This window comes from Hemitrygon akajei, chromosome 20 (genome assembly GCF_048418815.1).
Source record: "Hemitrygon akajei chromosome 20, sHemAka1.3, whole genome shotgun sequence".
NCBI classification, from domain to species: Eukaryota; Metazoa; Chordata; class Chondrichthyes; order Myliobatiformes; family Dasyatidae; genus Hemitrygon; species Hemitrygon akajei.
Genome location: NC_133143.1, coordinates 26,471,987 through 26,493,169, shown reverse-complemented (window position 1 = coordinate 26,493,169; position 21,183 = coordinate 26,471,987). Strand labels below are relative to the sequence as shown.

The following is a 21,183-nucleotide window of genomic DNA, read 5'->3' as shown; positions in this document are numbered from 1 at the left end:
AGCACACTCGAACCGGCTGACAATTAGCCAGAGCCAGAGACAAAGGTAGATAGCCTCAAGGAGTTTCAGTTACGTGCCTCTCGAAGTATCGAGTGGGGGAGACAGGCTTTAAAGCAAGACTGTTTTTTTGAAATAAACTTATTCTGTGGTTGCAGTTTATCGACTCCGTGTCGTAATTTCAGCGCTGCGCGTAGCACCCCGCTACATTGGTGACCCCGACGTGATCTGAACAGGCGGGCATCGGCCACCGCTGCAACGGCCCTATGAGGGGCCGTTTACGATGATCAGAAACGACGGGTCCACGTTCGTGCTGGACGTTGGGGGGAGAGAGGAGGTTTTCACGGTGGACCGACTCAAACCGGCCCATGTGGACTTGGCGCAACCGGTCGAGTTTCCGGCACCGCGGCGCAGAGGCCGACCTCCCAAACAGGGCCCGGCCCAGACTGTGGACATTGGGGGGTCTACCGCCGGTTCTGGGGGGGGGGGGTTATATGGCGACCCAATCACTAGCACACTCGAACCGGCTGACAATTAGCCAGAGCCAGAGACAAAGGTAGATAGCCTCAAGGAGTTTCAGTTACATGCCTCTCGAAGTATCGAGTGGGGGAGACAGGCTTTAAAGCAAGACTGTGTTTTTGAAATAAACTTATTCTGTGGTTGCAGTTTATCGACTCCGTGTCGTAATTTCAGCGCTGCGCGTAGCACCCCGCTACAGTCCCGCCATTTCAGGAATTAACCTTGTGAACCTACGCTGCACTCCCTCAATAACAAGAATGTCCTTCCTCAAATTTGGAGACCAAAACTGCACACAATACTCCAGGTGGGGTCTCACCAGGGCCCTGTACAGCTGCAGAAGGACCTCTTTACTCCTATACTCAATTCCTCTTGTTATAAAGGCCAGCATGCCATTAGCTTTCTTCACTGCCTGCTGTACCTGCATGCTTGCTTTCATTGACTGATGTACAAGAACACCTAGATCTCGTTGTACTTCCCCTTTTCCTAACTTGACTCCATTTAGATAGTAATCTGCCTTCCTGTTCTTGCCACCAAAGTGGATAACCTCACATTTATCCACATTAAACTGCATCTGCCATACATTTGCCCACTCACCCAACCTGTCCAAGTCACCCTGCATTCTCATAACATCCTCCTGACATTTCACACTGCCACCCAGCTTTGTGTCATCAGCAAATTTGCTAATGTTACTTTTAATCCCTTCATCTAAATCATTAATGTATATTGTAAACAGCTGCGGTCCCAGCACCGAACCTTGCGGTACCCCACTGGTCACAGCCTGCCATTCCGAAAGGGACCCGTTAATCGCTACTCTTTGTTTCCTGTCAGCCAGTCAATTTTCAATCCATGTCAATACTCTGCCCCCAATACCATGTGCCCTAATTTTGCCCACTAATCTCCTATGTGGGACTTTATCAAAAGCTTTCTGGAAGTCCAGGTACACTACATCCACTGGCTCTCCCTTGTCCATTTTCATAGTTACATCCTCAAAAAACTCCAGAAGATTAGTCAAGCATGATTTTCCCTTCATATATCCATGCTGACTCAGACTGATACTTCTACTGCTATCCAAATGTGTCATAATTTCCTCTTTTATAATTGACTCCAGCATCTTTCCCACCACTGTCAGGCTAACCAGTCTATAATTCCCTGTTTTCTCTCTCCCTCCTTTCTTGAAAAGTGGGACAACATTAGCCACCCTCCAATCAGCAGGAACTGTTCCTGAATCTATAGAACATTGGAAAATGATTACCAATGCGTCCACGATTTCTAGAGCCACCTCTTTAAGTACCCTGGGATGCAGACCATCAGGTCCCGGGGACTTATCAGCCTTCAGACTCAACAGTCTATCCAACACCGTTTCTTGCCTAATATAAATTTCCTTCAGTTCATCCTTTACCCTTTACCCAACAAAGAGAGATGTGACCTTAGATTTAAAAAAACACAAAGCACAGTTTAAACAACAACACACACAAAATGCTGGTGGAACACAGCAGGCCAGGCAGCATCTATAGGGAGAAGCGCTGTCGATGTTTCGGGCCGAGACCCTTCGTCAGGACTAACCGAAAGGAAAGATAGTAAGAGATTTGAAAGTAGTGGGGGGAGGGGGAAATGCGAAATGATAGGAGAAGACAGGAGGGGGAGGGATGAAGCTAAGAGCTGGAAAGGTGATTGGCAAAAGTGATACAGAGCTGGAGAAGGGAAAGGATCAAGGGACGGGAGGCCTCAGGAGAAAGAAGGGGGGGGGGGAAACACCAGAGGGAGATGGAGAACAGGCGAACAACTAAATATGTCAGGGATGGGGTAAGAAGGGGAGGAGGGGCATTAACGGAAGTTAGAGAAGTCAATGTTCATGCCATCAGGTTGCAGGCTACCCAGCCGGTATATAAGGTGTTGTTCCTCCAACCTGAGTTTGGATTCATTTTGACAATAGAATAGACAGATCAGAATGGGAATGGGATGTGGAATTAAAATGTGTGGCCACTGGGAGATCCTGCTTTTTCTGGCGGACCGAGCGTAGGTGTTCAGCGAAATGGTCTCCCAGTCTGCATCGGGTCTCACCAATATATAAAAGGCCACACCGGGAGCACCGGACGCAGTATACCACACCAGCCGACTCACAGGTGAAGTGTTGCCTCACCTGGAAGGACTGTCTGGGGCCCTGAATGGTGGTGAAGGAGGAAGCGTAAGGGCAGGTGTAGCACTTGTTCTGTTTACAAGGGTAAGTGCCAGGAGGGAGATCGGTGGGAAGGGATGGGGTGGAGAGAGTGGACAAGGGAGTTGCGTAGGGAGTGATCCCTGTGGAAAGCAGAAAGGGGGGGGGGGGGGAGGAAAAAATGTGTTTGGTAGTGGGATCCGTTGGAGGTGGCGGAAGTTACGGAGAATTATACGTTGGACCTGGAGGCTGGTGGGGTGGTAGGTAAGGACAAGGGGAACCCTATCCCGAGTGGGGTGGTGGGTGGATGGGGTGAGGGCAGATGTGCGGGAAATGGGAGAGATGCGTTTGAGAGCAGAGTTGATGGTGGACGAAGGGAAACCCCTTTGTTTAAAAAAGGAAGACATCTCCTTCGTCCTGGAATGAAAAGCCTCATCCTGAGAGCAGATGTGGCGGAGACAGAGGAATTGTGAGAAGGGGATAGCATTTTTGCAAGAGACAGGGTGGGAAGAGGAATAGTCCAGGTAGCTGTGAGAGTCTGTAGGCTTATAGTAGATATCAGTAGATAGGCCGTCTCTAGAGATGGAGACAGAAAGATCAAGAAAGGGGAGGGAGGTGTCGGAAATGGACCAGGTAAATTTGAGGGCAGGGTGAAAGTTGGAGGCAAAGTTAATGAAGTCGACGAGCTCAGCATGCGTTCAGGAGGCAGCACCAATGCAGTCGTCGATGTAGCGAAGGAAAAGAGGGAGATGGATACCGGTATAGACTTGGAACATGGACTGTTGCACAAAGCCAACAAAAAGGCAGGCATAACTGGGACCCATACGGGTGCCCATGGCTACACCCTTGGTTTGGAGGAAGTGGGAGGAGTCAAAGGAGAAATTATTGAGAGGAAGAACTAATTCTGCTAGACGGAGGAGAGTGGTGGTAGAGGTGAATTGGTTAGGTCTGGAATCCAAAAAAAAGCGAAGAGCTTTGAGACCATCTCGGTGGGGGATGGAGGTATATAGGGACTGGATGTCCATGGTGAAAATAAGACGGTGGGGGCCAGGGAACTTAAAATCATTGAAAAAATTCAAAGCATGAGAAGTGTCACGAACATAGGTGGGAAGAGATTGAACAAGGGGGGATAAGACAGTGTCAAGGTATGCAGAAATGAGTTCAGTGGGGCAGGAGCAAGCTGAGACAATGGGTCTACCTGGACAGGCAGGTTTGTGGATCTTGGGTAGGAGGTAGAAACAGGAAGTGTGGGGTGTGGGAACTATGAGGTTGGTGGCAGTGGATGGGAGATCCCCAGAGCTGATAAGGTTGGTGATGGTATAGGAGAGAATGGCCTGGTGCTCCTTAGTGGGGTCATGATCAAGGGGTAAATAAGAGGAGGTATCAGAGAGTTGTCGCTGTGCCTCGGCCAGGTCGAGTTCAGTACGCCAGACAACAACAGCTCCCCCCTTATCAGCAGGTTTTATAGTGAGGTTGGGATTAGTGCGGAGGGAGTGGAGAGCAGGGAACAAAGCACAGTTTGTTCTATTCAGTTCTAAAAGCTGGCACTGCAGTACAGACCATGAATCTACCTTGACAGGTGAAACTTGAAGGGATATACTTCGAAAGGATGAGAGGTGCCCTGATAGAGATGTACAGGATGATGAGGGGTATTGATCATGTGGATAGTCAGAGGCTTCTTCCTAGGGCTGAAATGGCTAACACAAGGGGGCATACTTTTAAGGTGCTTGGGAATAGGTACCGAGGGGACGTCAGGGTTAAATTTTTCATACAGAGGGTGTGGGTGTGTGGAATGCACTGCTGGTGATGGTGGTGGAAGCAGATACAATAGGGTCTTTTAAGAGCCTCTTAGGTACATGGAGCTTAGAAAAATAGAGGGCTATACGCTAGGAAAGTTCAAGGCAGTTTCTAGAGTAGGTTACATGGTCTTTACAACATTGTGGGCCAAAGGGCCTGTAATGTGCTGTATATTTCTAAGTTCTATGAAAGGCACTTTTTTGTGTCAACAAGATATTATACTGCGTCTAACATGCGGGATACATCCTGAGGACCTTCATAGTGCAAAACAAAACAAATTCACATTTAGCCAAACAAAGATTACAGGAGCAGAATAAGGCAGGTTTTAAAGAGGACCTTTATTTATTATTTTCATTATTAGAGTCTGAGTCAGTTTATTCCAACTTGGCAGCAGATATGTCAGCCTATCACCTCTACACAATCATACCACAGTAACAGTTGCCTTATTAAGTTAATGAATATAAAATGAAGACTTGGTTGTTACCAAAATTTGTCTTAACAATTGACAGTTCAGCAGCAGGGAATTGTAATATGGATGAGCCTATGTTACTTGCAATGTGGAGACGTTGAGTACTGAATCTGCACGGGCCTGCACAACAAGAGGCCAGCAGTCATTTCTAGTATGGTAGTGACCTCTCCACTAATGCCTACCTGGTAAGTAACCAGCCATTGGGTAGCTATATTACCTGGGATTATCTCTATGGATACAGGTGTATGTGTATCTCACAAATTCAATGTTTTGACTGACCTGCAATCAGCCACTTCAAAGGTTTCAAAGGTTCATTTAACATCAGAGAAATGTACACAATATGCATCCTGAAGTTCTTTTTGTTTGCAACCATCCATGAAAAAAGAGGAGTGCCCCGAAGAAAGAATGACAGATAAATGTTAGAACCCCAAAGCCCCCCCAGCTCCCCCCTCCCATGTGTAAGCACCAGCAAAGCAACGATACCCCCCTCCCCACCCAGAAAAAAAAAGCATCGGCACCCTCCACCAAGCTCTCAAGCGTGCAGCAAAGCATCAATAAAGTCACAGACTTGTAGTACTCCAAAGACGACTCGTTTACCCGGTATTCGACATACCACAGGCTGGCTCTCTCCCTATAAGAGAGAAACAGGCGTCTCAGTTTTCACAGCGAGAGGGGAGACATAACAAACAACTCGCTGATTTACGATGTTAAAAGTCTGTTACGTCGCTGTTTCCGAGCTCTGTGCCCAAAGAACTCGGGTCTCTGGGCACACGGCCAGCTTGCTGCTTTCGACCTTCACTGCATTCCCACGACATACGAGGTGGTGGCACTGACCTCGAGTCAGCCTGCCTCCAGAACCATGAAATCCCGAAACTCTGAAGGCGCGCTAGTCTTCTAGGCTGCGTCCTTGGTATATCGAATTGTGGCCAGTCGTGAGACCCCGAGAGCGGGTCTCATTCCCGCAAAGAATCATAGTCAGTGTGTAACTCCAGGTCAGGGTCTTCAAAAGAACCCTGAAAGGGAAAAATAGAGATATTAAAGATAGAAATACCTTCACTATAGCTCAGCCTAGTTTAACTGGGAAGATATACAATACACTTATACTGTGGGTAGGTATCAATGAAATAAAGCAGTATCTGAGCCAACAAATTTTCATTGGGTTATCTCAATATTCCCATCTATATTAAAGTCCCTCAACAATGACAGATGACTGTCCAGAATCCACTTATGTGCACCCACTGGTTTTGTGGTGTCCTTGATGAGGAAGTAATTTGAGGGTGAGAAGGCAGATTCACCAGCCATGCCCCTCTCCACTTCAAGTCAGCAGGAGTGTTCAATGACGGCAAGGTTAAATGGATGTCATTAAAGTTGATGGGGTAGGAGAAATGTAGTCGCTCAGTGAACTATTCTGCACTGTGGCTGTCCGGGATCTAAACAGGAGCTTAAGTAGATTTAGGGTAGGCATCTGGCCTTGGTTTTTAATGACGAGGTGGTGGCAAAAGGACATTATTTACACAATCATATAAAAACAGCTTAACATGATAATGATAGAAATGCTTCAGTCTGTATGGAGCAGGCAGGGCTTGACTCCGTTTGCTGCTCTTTAATCTCTACTCTCATCATGCTCTGTTTTTCACTCAGTCACGTGCTTGAGCACCCTTAATATTGACAGTTGCTGCATTCTGACAAGAACCCCGTGAGGATGCCAACAATTCCATGAACTTGGCTTGATTTTTGGTTTCAGCTGAATGAAGAGATCTGGCGAGTGTCCATGGTTCTTTCCTTTTTGATGAAGAACCTGACCTCTCTCTGACCTTGGCTGATGGTCTTGCTTGGACCATCTAATCCCCATTGGCAGCAATAAATTAATGCTCCTTTTCACAGAATAACCGAAGATAAAATTCTCTAGGATTACAAATATATGGATGCCAAACTATCCAAAATCAATGATAACTAAAATGACAACAAAATCATGTGTGTAATAATCAGCTTATTGCTAAGCAATATGAAGCAAATTTCATCTTTCAGGTCCAACTGATCTAATATCATCAGGAGATTGCTATTAATAACTGCACCTGCTCTGTTTTCAAATCATTAGTATTTGAAACAACTGCTAGAAGCCAGTTTAAGGTCAATGCTTCATTAATTTGGAGTCTGAATGTTCAATGGTCTCACTACACTTAAATGAATTGAGAAGGGTAATGGGTTGCCAAATACAATCTTCCAATATTTCCAATGGTGAATATTACAAAAGGATGCAATTGAGTACGTGTTGGGTTTTTAGATACCAATTAAAATCCTCAGGATTAATTCCCATTCCCAAACTGTAATATTCATTAAAAGTAAAGACCCAAGGTTTAACAGTACCTTAAGGAAACTAACTGAATTCTTAGGCTTCTCGTTGAATTCATAAAGCCATTAACAATATATTGATTAATCTTTATTGCTGAAACGTTACATGCCATTAAAATTAAATATCTCACTGACAAACTTAAGAGGATTTTTCCCCTGCCAAAATAATGATGCTATTGAAAATCAGATATCAATTGGACTTAATAGTCCAGCACTCTCTCTGCCCCTCTCTCTTCTTCTCTTTATCTATTTATCTCTGTCTCTCTCCCTTTCTACATATATATCCCTGTATCTGTATTTTCCCTCTCCCTCCCCCTCCATTCTTTCTCTACTCTCTCCTGTTTCAAGAGATGAAGAAGTTCAAAAGGTCTGACTTGTTGCATTTTTCTGAGTGACAGGCAAAAGACCAATGTTTTACCTACACCGCAGTCCTTCACCTGGGTTGAACTGGATATAAGTAAGCATGGAATATGATACTATTTTTCATACAGCCAGGCTGTTGCACTGTGAGGATCGTAAACTCCACTGTCCTGAATCTGCACCCTTTGAGAGAATGAAGCAATGCCAGGTGTCATGAAATGGCTATCAAACCTTTAAGTGTCACCTTCCCACCATTATTAGCATAATCATGCTGAAAAAAGAAATGCAAGTTATTACCAACAAATAAGTAGGGCTACATGGTATGGGGAAAGTAGGTAATGAGAGAGAGATGATTGAGAGCATGATCTAGGAGTTTAATCATTCAACTACAATTGGTTTTGTCTTGGGATTGCTGTGGAAAACGTTTCCTTAATAAGAAATTAATTTTCGATGTGATATGTTCGCTAAATGAAAGTTAAGGCAAAGCTTATACTATATGTTACTTGGTAAGATAATTGCAATGCTGCAACAAGGCATAATTATCTAAATCTGCAACATATTATAGGAACAGACTGGATGAGAAATGACAGAGAAAGGCCCCAGTGGCTCACTATCTGAAGGCTATTTCTGCAAGGCCTTCCACAGCAAGTTACCCTTTGACACTTATTTAAGACACATTTAATAATTGACCCGAAGAGAATGTTGCAGCTGTTTGCGTATCATATTTTAACATAATTTAGAAATGTTAATTTGAGCAGTCTGATTCCAAGCCTAAGGTCAGATTTTGAGCCTCAATCTTAATATTTTTTTAAAATATAGCAATGTAGTCCTACAGTCCTAGTTGAGGACAGAATCGTGTTTCTGCTTGTCATATATTAGAACTGTTTCTACTTAAAGAGGTGAATTAATTAGTAATGAATTCCATTCATTGACCTTATTAAAATACAAATGAATGTTAAAAGCATAAAATTAACTGCAGGAGGGCCAATTAAAAAATGGACTAAGTATGTACCAAGACAAACAAATATCATAAAATGAATAGAAGATATCTCCTGCTGGAAGCATATGAAAAGCAATAGATCATCCTGTCTCTTGAGCACATTTGTACTGAACAATATCTGATGACAGATTGAGCTTGGCTATCATGACCTCATGTTAAAACAACCTGCCAGAATTCATTAGCTCAGCTGTAGAAAAGAGCAAAGGGTCACAATGTGCACAGTAGTTCTGATGAAGGGCACCATTAACCAGAAAAAAAGCTGTCTCTCTCTCTGCGGATGCTGCCAATCTTGCTGAGTATTTCAGAACTCACATTTCCAGCAGTTGCAATTATTTTTGCTTTTCTGTTACTTTTAAGATAGTTGATTTATCTTTCTTTTTGGCCAGAATTTATTACTCTTGCTTTTGCCAGGTTGTGATTTTCTGCCTATACAGGCTGGCCTAAAATATAGGGACTGGCAAGCGAGAGAAAGGAAAGTCCTGGCCTGTACATGAATTACATTTGGCTACCTATGTGTTATACAGAAAACTTCCATCTCCTGCCAGATCTTCACTACTGATGTCTGGACTCATCATAACTGCAAGTCCTACCTCTTTCTCATCTAATCAATTGGACTGGGGTACTTGAACTCACTACTGGATCTATTCTGCATTTAATTTAATACAGTTGTTTTGAATGATTTTTGGAAAAATAGTGATTTGGTATTCTTCGTGGTTCAAATTTGAAAAATACTCTTAAATGGTGCTTTTCATTCTTAACTTGGTTTTGAATATACAGCTGCCCACCCCTTTACAAAGGTAGAGCGTTCCTATGAAAGCTTTCTTAAGCTGAGATGGCATAAAGCGAAGAACCATTAACTTATATGGGAAAAATCTTCGTAAAAGCGAAAATCCTCTTTGTAATGTGAAAATAGGTTACTAATGTAGGTCTTTTGTAAAAAGCGAAGTGGTGTACAGCGGGGGACACCTGTAAAGGCATTCACAAACTATCAATCTCACTAACTGCTTTTACAGCCAGTGGTCCTGGGCAGAGGGTGTCAAAGATGTCTGGGAGTTTGGCTGCCACTAAATACTTGCAGAAGTCTTGTACGAAACTAGGCCTTGTTGATGTGCTGGAAGCCACCATCCCAAAGTAAAATCACACCCAGAGCCATTTACAAGAAACAATGGACTTTGGAGTACATCTTTGATCAGTCAAGTTAATGGTCAGCAGAAAATGCAGACCATGATCATCTAATATGAATAATCTAAATATGTGCTCATCTATAGTGACATGGCCTGCTAAAATTCTGTAACTAAACTGCATTTTGCTAGCAGAACATTGGTGTCAGTAGAGAAAAATGGGGCCAAAGAATGGGTTAATGAGTTCAGAGTCCTGAAAGTCCTGAACAGAACTGTCAAATATGGATGCAGGTGAACCACTCTTAAAGTAAGATTGTGCTGATAGGTTAGAAAGCTGAGTATAGGAAGTCGGACAAGGAGTTAAAATGCAGAACCTTGTGGGTAGTATTCTCTGGATTACTCCTGGTGCCAAGTTCTAGTGAGTCCAGCAATAGAACGATAGACCAGATGAATGTGTGCCTGAAGTTTTGGTGCAGGGGGAAGGAACTGAGGTTCTTGGATCATCTTCTGGGGTAGAGGCAATCTGTACGAGAAGGGCACATTGCACTTAACCAGAGGGGGCCAATATCCCAGTGGGGAAATTTGCTTTTACTGAGAGAAAGGTAGAACTGACAGCTCAACGTTTTAGGCATGACAAAAGAACAGGTAGGAGTTTGATGGGTACTGAGGTTGCCTTTTCAATAAGGGAGAACATAACAGCAGTGCTTTGTTACACGAGCAAGGCAAGTGCAGAACACGGGCATGGAGGCAGAGTCGGGAGGCATTCTTGACATTGCAAGTGTGGAATCAGTATCCGGGAGCAATGCTAGACTTAGAACTGGCAGTCCTAAGAACCCTGAAACAAGATTACTCACACCAGAGTTGACCAACAAACTGGCAGCTTCTGGTTGTGGTCACAGGGTTTTTATACTGCATTTGCTGATGCAAAGCAGGTGTGTGTAGTTAGTGGAACCTGGGAATGATTGGAAACTAAACGAGGGGATTGAGGCCCAATTCCTGAGGTAAACAACCAGGTGGGGGATTGCCAGAAGGAACCATGACGGTACTCTTCCCTCAACGGGAGCCTCCCGGCGATCCTCCAGGCCTGTCTGGATGGTCCCGAAGAAAATCCTGGATGAGCGAAGGGTCTAGGATGAAGGAACGAGGGACCCAGGAATGCTTCTCTGGACTGTACCCTTCTCAATCTACCAGGTATTGGAAACCCCTGCCCCTATGACGCACATCCAGTAGTCTTTGGATGGTGTATGCTGGATGGTTGTCGATGATACGGGCAGGTGGGGGAGTCTCAGCCGGGGGAGACAAGGGGCTGACGGAAGCTGGCTTTAGCTGGGAAACATGAAAAGTTGGGTGGATATGCATAGATTCTGGCAGTTTTAGGCGGACCTCTGTGGGATTGATAACACTTTTGACCTTGAATGGTCCCAGGAAGCGAGGGGTGAGTTTCCTATGCTCGTTCTTGAGCGAGATGTCCTTGGATGCAAGCCACACCATTTGCCCCTGGTTGGTACTCAGGTGCTGGAGTCTGGTGTCAGTCAGCTGTCTTTTTATTGCATTTTGCTGATCTGAATAGAGCCGTGCGTGTCTCAAACCTTCAGGCACCTATTGATATGGTCCTGAACCGACAGTACTGCAATCTCCTCTTCTTGCGCGGGGAGCAGCGGGGGTTGGTACCCCAGGGAACACTCGAATGGAGATCTTCCAATGGCATAGCTCACCAGAGAGTTGTGGGCGTACTCAACCCATGGGAGGTGGTCGCTCCAGGTCTTAGTTGACCCGTTCCATCTGCCCGTTCGTCTCGGGATGGAAGCCGGATGACAGGCTGACCGATGCACTTGACAGAAAGCCTTCCATACCTGTGAGATGAACTGGGGACCACGATCGGAGATGATGTCTGCAGGGCTTCCGTAGAGGCGGAAGATGTGGCGGATGAGAAGATCTGCAGTTTCTTGAGAGGAAGGGTGTTTAGGGAGGGCTACGAAGTGCACCGCCTTGGAGAACTGGTCTACCACGGTGAGTACGGTGGTGTTCCCATGTGAAGGGGGTAGACTGGTGACGAAGTCCAGGGCGATGTGCGACCAGGGATGACCAGGAACACGTAGAGGATGAAGTAACCCCACAGGTGGCCGATGAGAGGCATTTCCCTGGGCACAAATGGAACATGCCGAGACATAGGAACGGGTATCCGCCTCCATGGACGGCCACCAAAAGTGTCTTTTCAGGAGCGCTAATCACTCCCGGGGTGGGGGGGGGGGGGGGGGGAGTTAGCGGCTTGCGAGGTATTCCAGCCTGGGAGGCTATGTCTTTGTCCAGCAGGTTGCCCTCGGCACTGGAATCAACCAGAGTGGATAGGGACAGACACTGTCGTTGGTAGTTTACAGTAGCCGGGATCTGCATCCGAGTCTGGGGGGCTGAAGGGAGTATCGTCCGGCTCACCTAGTGACCTCTTTTTTTCACTGGTGCCCTCCCTTTTGGCCGCTGAGGGCAGGTATCCTGGAAATGTCCTGGCTGGCCACAATGGAAACAATCCCCAGCTCTCCACCTCCGAAGTCGTTCGGACGGGGAGAGCCGGTTCCGTCCCGGCTGCATCAGTTCCTCCCCCAGGGTGGTGGGGATGGTCAGAACAGGAGCTACACTCGGAGCGGCCGGGGAGAGCTGGTTCCGTCCTGGCTGCATCAGTTCCTCCCCCAGGGTGGTGGGGACGGTCAGAACAGGAGCTACACTCGGAGCGGCTGGGGAAAGCAGGCTGGTTGGGACTGATAAGGTGGACCGTGGGCTTTCCCAAGGAATGGGGCGACTGGTTCTTTCTCTCAGCCGCTCTTGAAATCGATTATCTAATCTAGTGGCTAGCGAGATCAGAGAGACCAGACAGTCCGTGTCGTCCCTCGCTGCCAGTTCATCCTTTATCTTGTCCAAGAGGCCCTGTCGAAACACCTCCCGCAGGGCCTCGTCATTCCACCCTGAGCCTGTGGCTAAGGTTCGGAACTCGATGGAGTACCTTGCTGTACTTCACGAACCCTGACAAAGAGTCAGCAAATGTTTGGCAGCATCTTTACTGCGAATGGGTTGTTCGAAGGCTCTCCTCATTCCAGCAACAAAGGAGGGGAAGGAGGAACAAACCTCTGGTCTGTTATCCCATATGGCAGATGCACAAGCCAAGGGATCCCATATGGCTGATGATGTACGCAATCTTGGATTTCCTCTTTGGGAACGAGGTCGACTGAGTAACTGGGTGGCAGTTGGGGAGCACTTAGGGTCCTGTGACCACAATTCTATTAGTTTTAAAATAGTTCTGGGAAAATACAGCACAGATCCACAGGCTATTCATGAACAGAAGCAGGGCCACCTTTGGGGGCATTAGGCAGGATCTAGCTGACTCTACTTAAAGATAAAGGAACAGCTGGCAAATGGGATGCCTTTAAAAGGGTTATATCAAGAGTCCAGGGGCAGCATTTTTCAGTTAAGGTGAAGGGTAAACATGCCATGTCCAGGGAACCTTGGCCTGTAAAAGTTATCAAGTTTCTGGTCAGGAAAAAGAAGGAAGTGTACATTGCTTTTAGTCAGCTGGATACATATAAATCCCTCAACGAAGAGAAACTTTTTAAGAGCAGACTTAAGAGGGAATTCTGGAGGACAAAAGAAGGTGTAAGATGGATTTGGCAGACAGGGTTAGGGTTAAAGATAATACAAGAAGTTCTTCAGTTTTGTTGACAGTAAAAATGTGACTAGGTCCCCTTAAAGACCATCAGGGCTGCTATGTGTGGAGCCATAGGAGACAACTGAGGTTTTTAATGTCTATTTCTCCTCAATGTTTACTAAGGAGAATATCATGAATGTTAAAGAAATGAGGGTAATAACTAGAGAAGTCTTGGAATTTATGCATATTATGAGCAAGGGGGCGTTTTCAGGCTTAAAGCTCTGCACGATGTTCAAATTCCCAGGGCTTGTCCAAATGCACCCCTGGACCTTATGGGAGATCAAGTGAGAAATCGCAAAGCCTTTATAGAGTTATTTCCTTAGTCATTAGCTACTGGTGATGTTCTGGAGACTGGAGGTGGCTAACGTTTTCCTATGTTCAGGAAGAGTAACAAGTACAGGCCAGAGAACTACAGACCAACGAGGCGGACTTCAATTGTAGGGAAGGGGAGAGATTTAAAAGAGATCTGAGAGACAACTTTTGTACACAAAGAGAAGTGAGAACCTGGAAAGGGCTGCCCCAGGAAGTGGCTGAGGCAGATACAGATGACATATTTAACAGGTAAGTGGAGAGGAAGGGCTTGGAGGATTATGGCCAAATGCAGTCAACTGGGATGAGCAGGAAGGTTGCTATGGTCAGCGTGGAGCAGTCGGGCTGCAGAGCCTGTTACTATGCTGTATTACTCTCTGTCTCTACGATTCTAGCAGGGCTTCCAAACCTTTTTAATGCAATGGACCAATATCATTAAGCAAGGGGTCCATGGACCCCAGGTTGGGGACCCCTGCATCTAAAGCTATAAGCAAGTCACTCTTTATTCTGTTTGCTAATCTGTTCAATCTGTTTGCAGATACTATCTACTCATAGGAACATTTTAAACAGGAATAAAACTAGTTACAGCTGCTCCACCATTCAACAAGATCCTGGTTGGAACTTCACTCTCCAGACTGGCCCACCTACCACGTTTTGTGAAATGGAGACTAAGATGTTCACTGATTAATATATAAAAGTGAAAAATCTGATAATGATCATTAGTTTTCCTTCAGATTGGGAAATTAAGGAGGATGAATTTCAACTGATAAAGGGTAAATTTGGCAATTTAAGTATTCAAGAAGGGCTGATCAAGCAAAGGTTTTACACCGTATCTGACGTAAACAACAAAAGTTGGTCACCTTCGCAAACTTGTGAATTCACTTTATGGTACCGCCACTGTTGATTGTCACTATCCTCCAACACACAGAGAGCAGACAAACGGAAAGTGTTTCGCAGGAAGATTAACCGTAAACCTGCACCAACAAGACACTTCTAGTTATAACAGATGCCAGTCAAAATCCTGGTCATTTTTTCCACATTATATGAATATAAAACTGTTTCACAATAAAACCTTAAACTGGGTTAATAGTGATTTAGAGGCACATTTCACACCCTGTCCATTGGAATTGTAGGAAAACAAAACCAATTTTCAGTGGGCTTGGTGACAGTGACCGATGTCATGGCCAGTACTTCTGGACTCCTGCTGTAAATTAACAATGATGTGGAGCTTCGGGTGTAACTAGGGGAGGTGTATAGTTAAATTGTTGCTGGCCCCACTTTTGTAGCATACCGGATAACACTGTGCAATAATCTGCTTGAAATAATCAGGCAATGCATGAAAAAGAGAAGATGTTGAAGAGAACGTTCTGAAATCATGCTATTTTAGGAAGAATGTCATGCTTATAGGGTGTCACAATGTATTTCCTAAGTGCTTAGGTAATACTGTCAGTGAGAAAGTAGGCCATTATAAAATGCATTTAATGTACCAGGCTCTCTCTGTGGAAAAGAATTGATTAGAATTAGTTGAGTGATTTTCATTGTGTCCAAGAGGTACATTAGGCAGAATTTCTCTGAAATTTGGGCTGGAGATGAATAAATTTCTGCCCACACAGTGAACAAGTTTCAAAATATCATTTGCTTCAAGTGCCTTCTATGGAGCAATTAACAAATGGGCATTCACTGCTAGTTCCTGAGTAACATTTCCTTTTGTAGCTGGAATCATTTTCGAAATACGAAGGCAGATGCCAAAAGAATCTCACTAAAGTGCTGTGACAGATCTCATACCAATCACACTTGGGAGGACTTCACTTGGCTCTTATAGTTGCAATCTTTCTCAGCACAGATTGAAAAATTAAGTTCTATTACGCTGAAAGATTAACATTGGTTGGCCATTGCAAGGCTCATTTTGTGGGTTATATGATAGTAGAGGATAACAGTATATTGGATGGATTGTCAGACGAGAAGCAGGAAAGAGAATTAAAGGGACAAGCAACAGGAACATCAAAGTCTCTTCACAAGTAGCTCAAGAATACTCCTGTAGACTATGCAGACACTGTACAAAATGATCAATCATTTAGTTTCTGAAATGTAGAAGAGACCACATTGTGGAAAATTAAGTAAGACCATTAGACAGAGGAGCAAACGGCTCATTGAGTCTGCTCTGTCATTTGAGCATGGCTGATTTATTATCCCACTCAACCCCATTCTCCTGCCATCTCTCTGTAGCCTTTGAGGCTCTTTCTAATCAGGAGCCTGTAAGCCTCTGCTTTAAATAAACCAAATGACTTGGCTGCCATAACTGTCTGTGGCATGAGTTCACAGATTCTCCACCCTTTGGCTAAAGGAGTTCTTCCTCATCTCTGTTCCAAAGGTACATGCTCTTATTCTGAGGCTGTGCCCTTTGGGCCTAGACACACCCACTAATGGAAACATCCTCTCCATGTCCACTCTATCTAAGCCTTTCAATATTTGGTAGGTTCCAATGAGGTCCCTCTCTTTCTTCTAAACTCCAGCAAATACAGGACAACGCCCATCAAATGTTGATCCTTTCATTCCCAGGATCATTCTCGTAAACTCCTCTGGACCCTCTCCAATGCAAGCATGTGCTTTCTTAGATAACGGGCCCAAAACTGCTGTCGATGCTCTAAACATGGTCTGACGAATGCCTTAAAAAGCCTCAGAATTACATCCTTGCTTTTATATTCTAGTCCTCTCAAAATGAATGTTAACATTGCATTTGCCTTCCTTACTACCAACTCAACCTGCAAGTCAACTTGCACGAGGACTCCCAAGTGCCTTTGCTCCTCCAAATTCTGAATTTGTTCCCCATTTAGTCTACATATTTATTCCTTCTACTAAAGTGCATGGCCAAGTACATTAGGCTTGAAGACATTCAACGGAACCCCTGCTTCACTTGGAACCACTGCTTGGATCTTTGGATGGTGGGAGGGAAGAAGTGACAGGATAAATGCTCTGTCTCTTCATTGGGAAAAAGCTGCAAGGTATTGAAGAATGAACCAGTGATTGGCAAAGGTCTTTCCGAAATACTGAAATGGAAGAGGAAGGGAAGATATATTTGCTGATGGAATATGGCTGAAGGAGGAAAAATTGCAAAGGATGATACATTGAATGTGAATGTTAGTAGGGTGGGAGGTAAAAAGAACAGTAACTCTGTGCATGTTCTGGGAGAAGAGGGGATGAGAGCAGAAATAATAGTAATGCCATTGTTTCTCACTAGTCGGTGGTTAGTACTTAGAGGCATGGAGTTCAGATTACATGAAGATTGGTGGAGTTGTTGATGTATCGTGAGTGGTCCTAGGCTACAGGGTGGTAGCAGTGGGATAGTGAATTAGGCTAAAGAATGGCAGATGGAGTTTAACTGATAAATATGAAGTGGTGCATTTTGGGGCTGAATTGTGCAACGGTGTATACCATGAACGGTAAGGCCCTAGGGAATACCAAGGAACAGAGAAACCTTGGTGTGCAAGTCCAAAGTCATTGAAGGTGGCAGCGCAGGTAATGATGAAGTTAAGAAAGCACCTTAGATCCTGGCTTTCATTAGTTATTCCTCTGAATACAAGAGCAATGCAAGAGGTTATCCTGCAAATTGATTAAAGCTTGGTCAGACTTCAGCTGGAGTTCGGTGTGTATTTCTGGTTCCACACTATAGAAAAGATGTGACAGTACTGGAGATGGTGCAGAAGAGATTCTATAGGGCTTTGCTAGGGATGGACTGTTTTAGTTACAAGGAGAGACTGGAGAGGGAAGGGCTGCTTTTCATGGAGCAGTGGAAGTTAAGTGGGGCATGACTGATGTATATAAATTTCTGAGGGGATAGATCAAGTTGAAAGCAAGAAACTTTCTTTCCTATTATCGGAGATGAATAAAACTAGAAGACTTACATTTAGGGACCTGCAAAGGATATTTAACTGAAAGGATGGTAATTATCTGGAGAGCACTGCTTGCGGGAATGGTGGAGGCAGAGTTACTAATCCAAACTGAGTGTAAGTGAATAGATCGTTAGTGAGTAAGTACTGTGTGATAACACCTTCTATCATTTTGTTAATGATCAAATTAACCATCTTGGATTTATCCTACTTCTGTGAACAGAACACACCTGGGCAATTTTCCATATGATTGGGTACGTGCCAATGCTATGAATGCATTGGAATAGCTTAGATAGGGGACTGTTAGTTCCCAATGTAAGTCCTCAGAACTGCAATTAGGATGTATCTGGTCCAATTGCTCTGATTTACCAAGCAGTCTCAGTTTCTTTTGGTAGCATGTGGAGTGAAGCAAATTAAATGAAAACTGGTGTCTGTGATGGAGGAAACCAAGGTGAGTCATTACTTGGCGTATCTGGCTGAATGGGATAGCACTCTCTGTTCGGGTTGTTTTCTGTTATCTCTGGCCTCCAATGCTTGGAGCCTGCTCTACCTTGCAACCTTAGCCCTGCAGCAACACTGACATTGCATTGGAGCTGTAAAATGCAAGCACAAATGCAGGGAAAATATGATGGGATGATATCTGGTCTAACGTGATCCAGCCCGATGGCTTGGCTTCTGGAGGCTGTGCTAAAGTCTCATTACTGTGGTTGTTCAATTTACTGTTCCAGATCTCTTCACTCTTGGTTCACTGCACCACCATAACAGCCATTCCTGAAGCTGCATGATACTTGCTGATAACATTGTCCTGAATCTACCACTGACGTGCCAGTAATTTACCTCTGTATTTCTGCAAATGTTTGAGACTCCACCTCTGTGTATGAAGTACGAACTTTCTACGCAGATGGGAAATGGTGGTTTCCCAATTGTATTTCTCATAGGGTCCAGTGGTGGAGCACAATCTAGCACAGGTTATATGATGCACATCCAATTATTTGAATGAACTTCTGCCAGAGAAAATGTGAGGTGCAATTTACATTAACATTTTTGATTGAATTAAATTCATTTAAATATATTTCCCCTTATGTACAAAGAAATAATGTTGTGATTTTTGTAAAAAAAAAGCTTACTATGTTTAATCTTCAGTAGCTTTTGAATTACTTTTTAGAACTGTTCACAAGGAACATGATACAAGTTAAGAACTGGTCAGCATATGATGACTGAAGACCTGAGTGGAGAAGTTGGGATGATCCCATCTGCAGATGGAGGAATTGGCCAGAGCCGTGAGATGAATGTCATTCCAAGGACATTACTATCATCATTTGTGTAACTGCAGAATAAGGTGGTGATGACAAGTCCAGCAGAAAGATTGATTATACCAGCAATATTTGCTTGCCATTCTCTGCTTGAAAAGCTGGACTGGGATATTAGACAAGCGAAAGCTGAGATAATTACATTCTTTTAGCCTGCTGAGTAGAACTTCCTCCCTTCCCCCTCACTCATCCTCCACTGCAACTCTTCAGCTGGCAATACAGATGCAATACAGAGCCAACTTTCTGCCAACAATGTTAAGACAAAACTCAAACAAAAATCACCATGACTTTTTAGCTGAATTCACTGAGTATGGAACAGATGTGGCTGCTGACATTCTTTAGAATATTCATATTTTTCAGGATATGGTTAACGTTCTCTCTTGGGTGCTTGGGGCATTGCATATCTGGTACCAGATAATTCAACAGCATTACCTCATGGACAGGAGCAAGGACTAACGCTTGTGGTTCTCCAGCATCTGAGTAAGCTATACGGTTATGAAAATAATAGCACTTACTTTCCCTTGTACTGGAAGAAAGTGGCTGATACGTACTCTCTGGTTGTAAGGGCAGCACTGCAGAAGGAAACCCAGAAAACTATATAAGTTACCTTTTGCTGGATTGTTCTGACCAAGTCAAAGCAAAAAAACAACTCACCAGTTCCTCTGGGTTATAGGTTGGTATGGACGGTTTGAATGCTTGGCAAAGTCTGACTGAGAGTTCCGCACTCTCGGATTACAGCAGTCCCTCCCACCACTGAATTGCACATTGCATTGGTCTTATTTTTGCAGTCAGATGATCAGATAACCTCCACCCCAATTCTCTCAAACACTGGGGCTTTCTTCATAGCTTGTCTTCCTGGTTTGGGACTCAGTTGCAGACACCAAGAAAGCTCAAAATGAGGAATGTTTTATTTGCATATATGAAGATGAGCCACATATCTTGAGTTTGACTGAGGATTTATATCCTGATGAATGTCTGGACAAAGTGGGCTCCTTCCACTAAGAGAATATTGTGGTCCTCTTTTTTTTTGCCTAATGTCAGATACCTTTGGAACACAGTTGAAGATAAATTTCTTTAGCCGGAGGGCGTGGAGATCCAATCATTGGGTATACTTAAGGTGGAGGTTGATAACTTCTTGATTAGTAAGGGGGTCAAAAATTATGAGAGAAGGCAGAAGAACGGGATTGAGATGAAAAATAAATCAGCCAAGATCAAATGGTGGAGCATAGCTGATGGGCTAAATGGCCTATTTCTGCATTATGTCTAATGGTCTACAGTCTTTTAATGAAGCTGATAATGACAATGATGAAGAGAATGATTGGTTATTGCATTAATTATAACAACATGTGTCTGCAAGAAAAGTTCTGCCCATACCTAACAGCCTGGCCCAACCCAGAAACTCTGGTTATCAGCTGTGTTAACCCATGCCAATGACATCTGTTGTGGCCCATCTCTGTAAAGGACACAGAGAACCTTGAATCAGTGCAGTGGCCCACATTTCTGGAATATTTTATGCCTATCTGTAACCAGGATTGACAGTTTGCGTGCACTCTATGGGGGTTGTGGAATGTCTGTAATAAACCAATACATGTTTTGGTTCTTTTCCATGGTTTCCATACATAAATGGTGTGTCAAGACCTCTGAAGCTATTTACACTTGGAATTTGAAGTTAAACAGCAAACAACTGGATAGTGTATTAATACAAAGAAAATTAAAGGTCAAAGTTCAAGAGACTGGTGAAGTGAGCTGTGGAGGCACAAAGGGAACACAAGAGGGCAAGGAGATTGTGAACGGTCTTTGCTCAATCCAGTTTGTTGCATGCGATTTCAAGAAATATCTAAATGCACTGGAGAGAACAAAGGCTCTGGCCCCAGACAACATCCCGGCTATTGTGGTGAAGATAGGCGCTCCAAAGCTAGGAAACAGAGCACGGAACAGTAGCACAGAGGAACAGGCCCTTGGGCTCACAACGCTGTGCTGAACTAATCAAATTAGTAATCAAATGCCAAACGAATCTCTTCTGCCTACACAATGTCCATATCCTTCCATTTTCCTCACCTTCGTATGCCTATCTGAACGTGCCTTAGAATACCTTAATATATCTGCCTTTATCAGCACCACAAGCAGCGCATTCCAGGCACCCACACTCAATGTGTCAAAAACTTGCCCCTCACATCTCCTTGCAAATTACCCCCTCTCATGTTAAATTCATG

At 44.3% G+C, this 21,183-nt stretch overlaps 1 long non-coding RNA gene across 1 annotated transcript; it reads right to left on the bottom strand.

Moving 5' to 3' along the window:
• Positions 1–5,437: 5,437 nt before the first annotated feature.
• LOC140713960 (uncharacterized) lies at positions 5,438–19,543 on the bottom strand. The gene is made up of 3 exons (XR_012095784.1): positions 19,486–19,543; positions 5,772–5,950; positions 5,438–5,568 (listed from the first exon to the last, which is right to left on the bottom strand). It is a non-coding gene; the product is annotated as an uncharacterized lncRNA (long non-coding RNA).
• Positions 19,544–21,183: the final 1,640 nt, after the last annotated feature.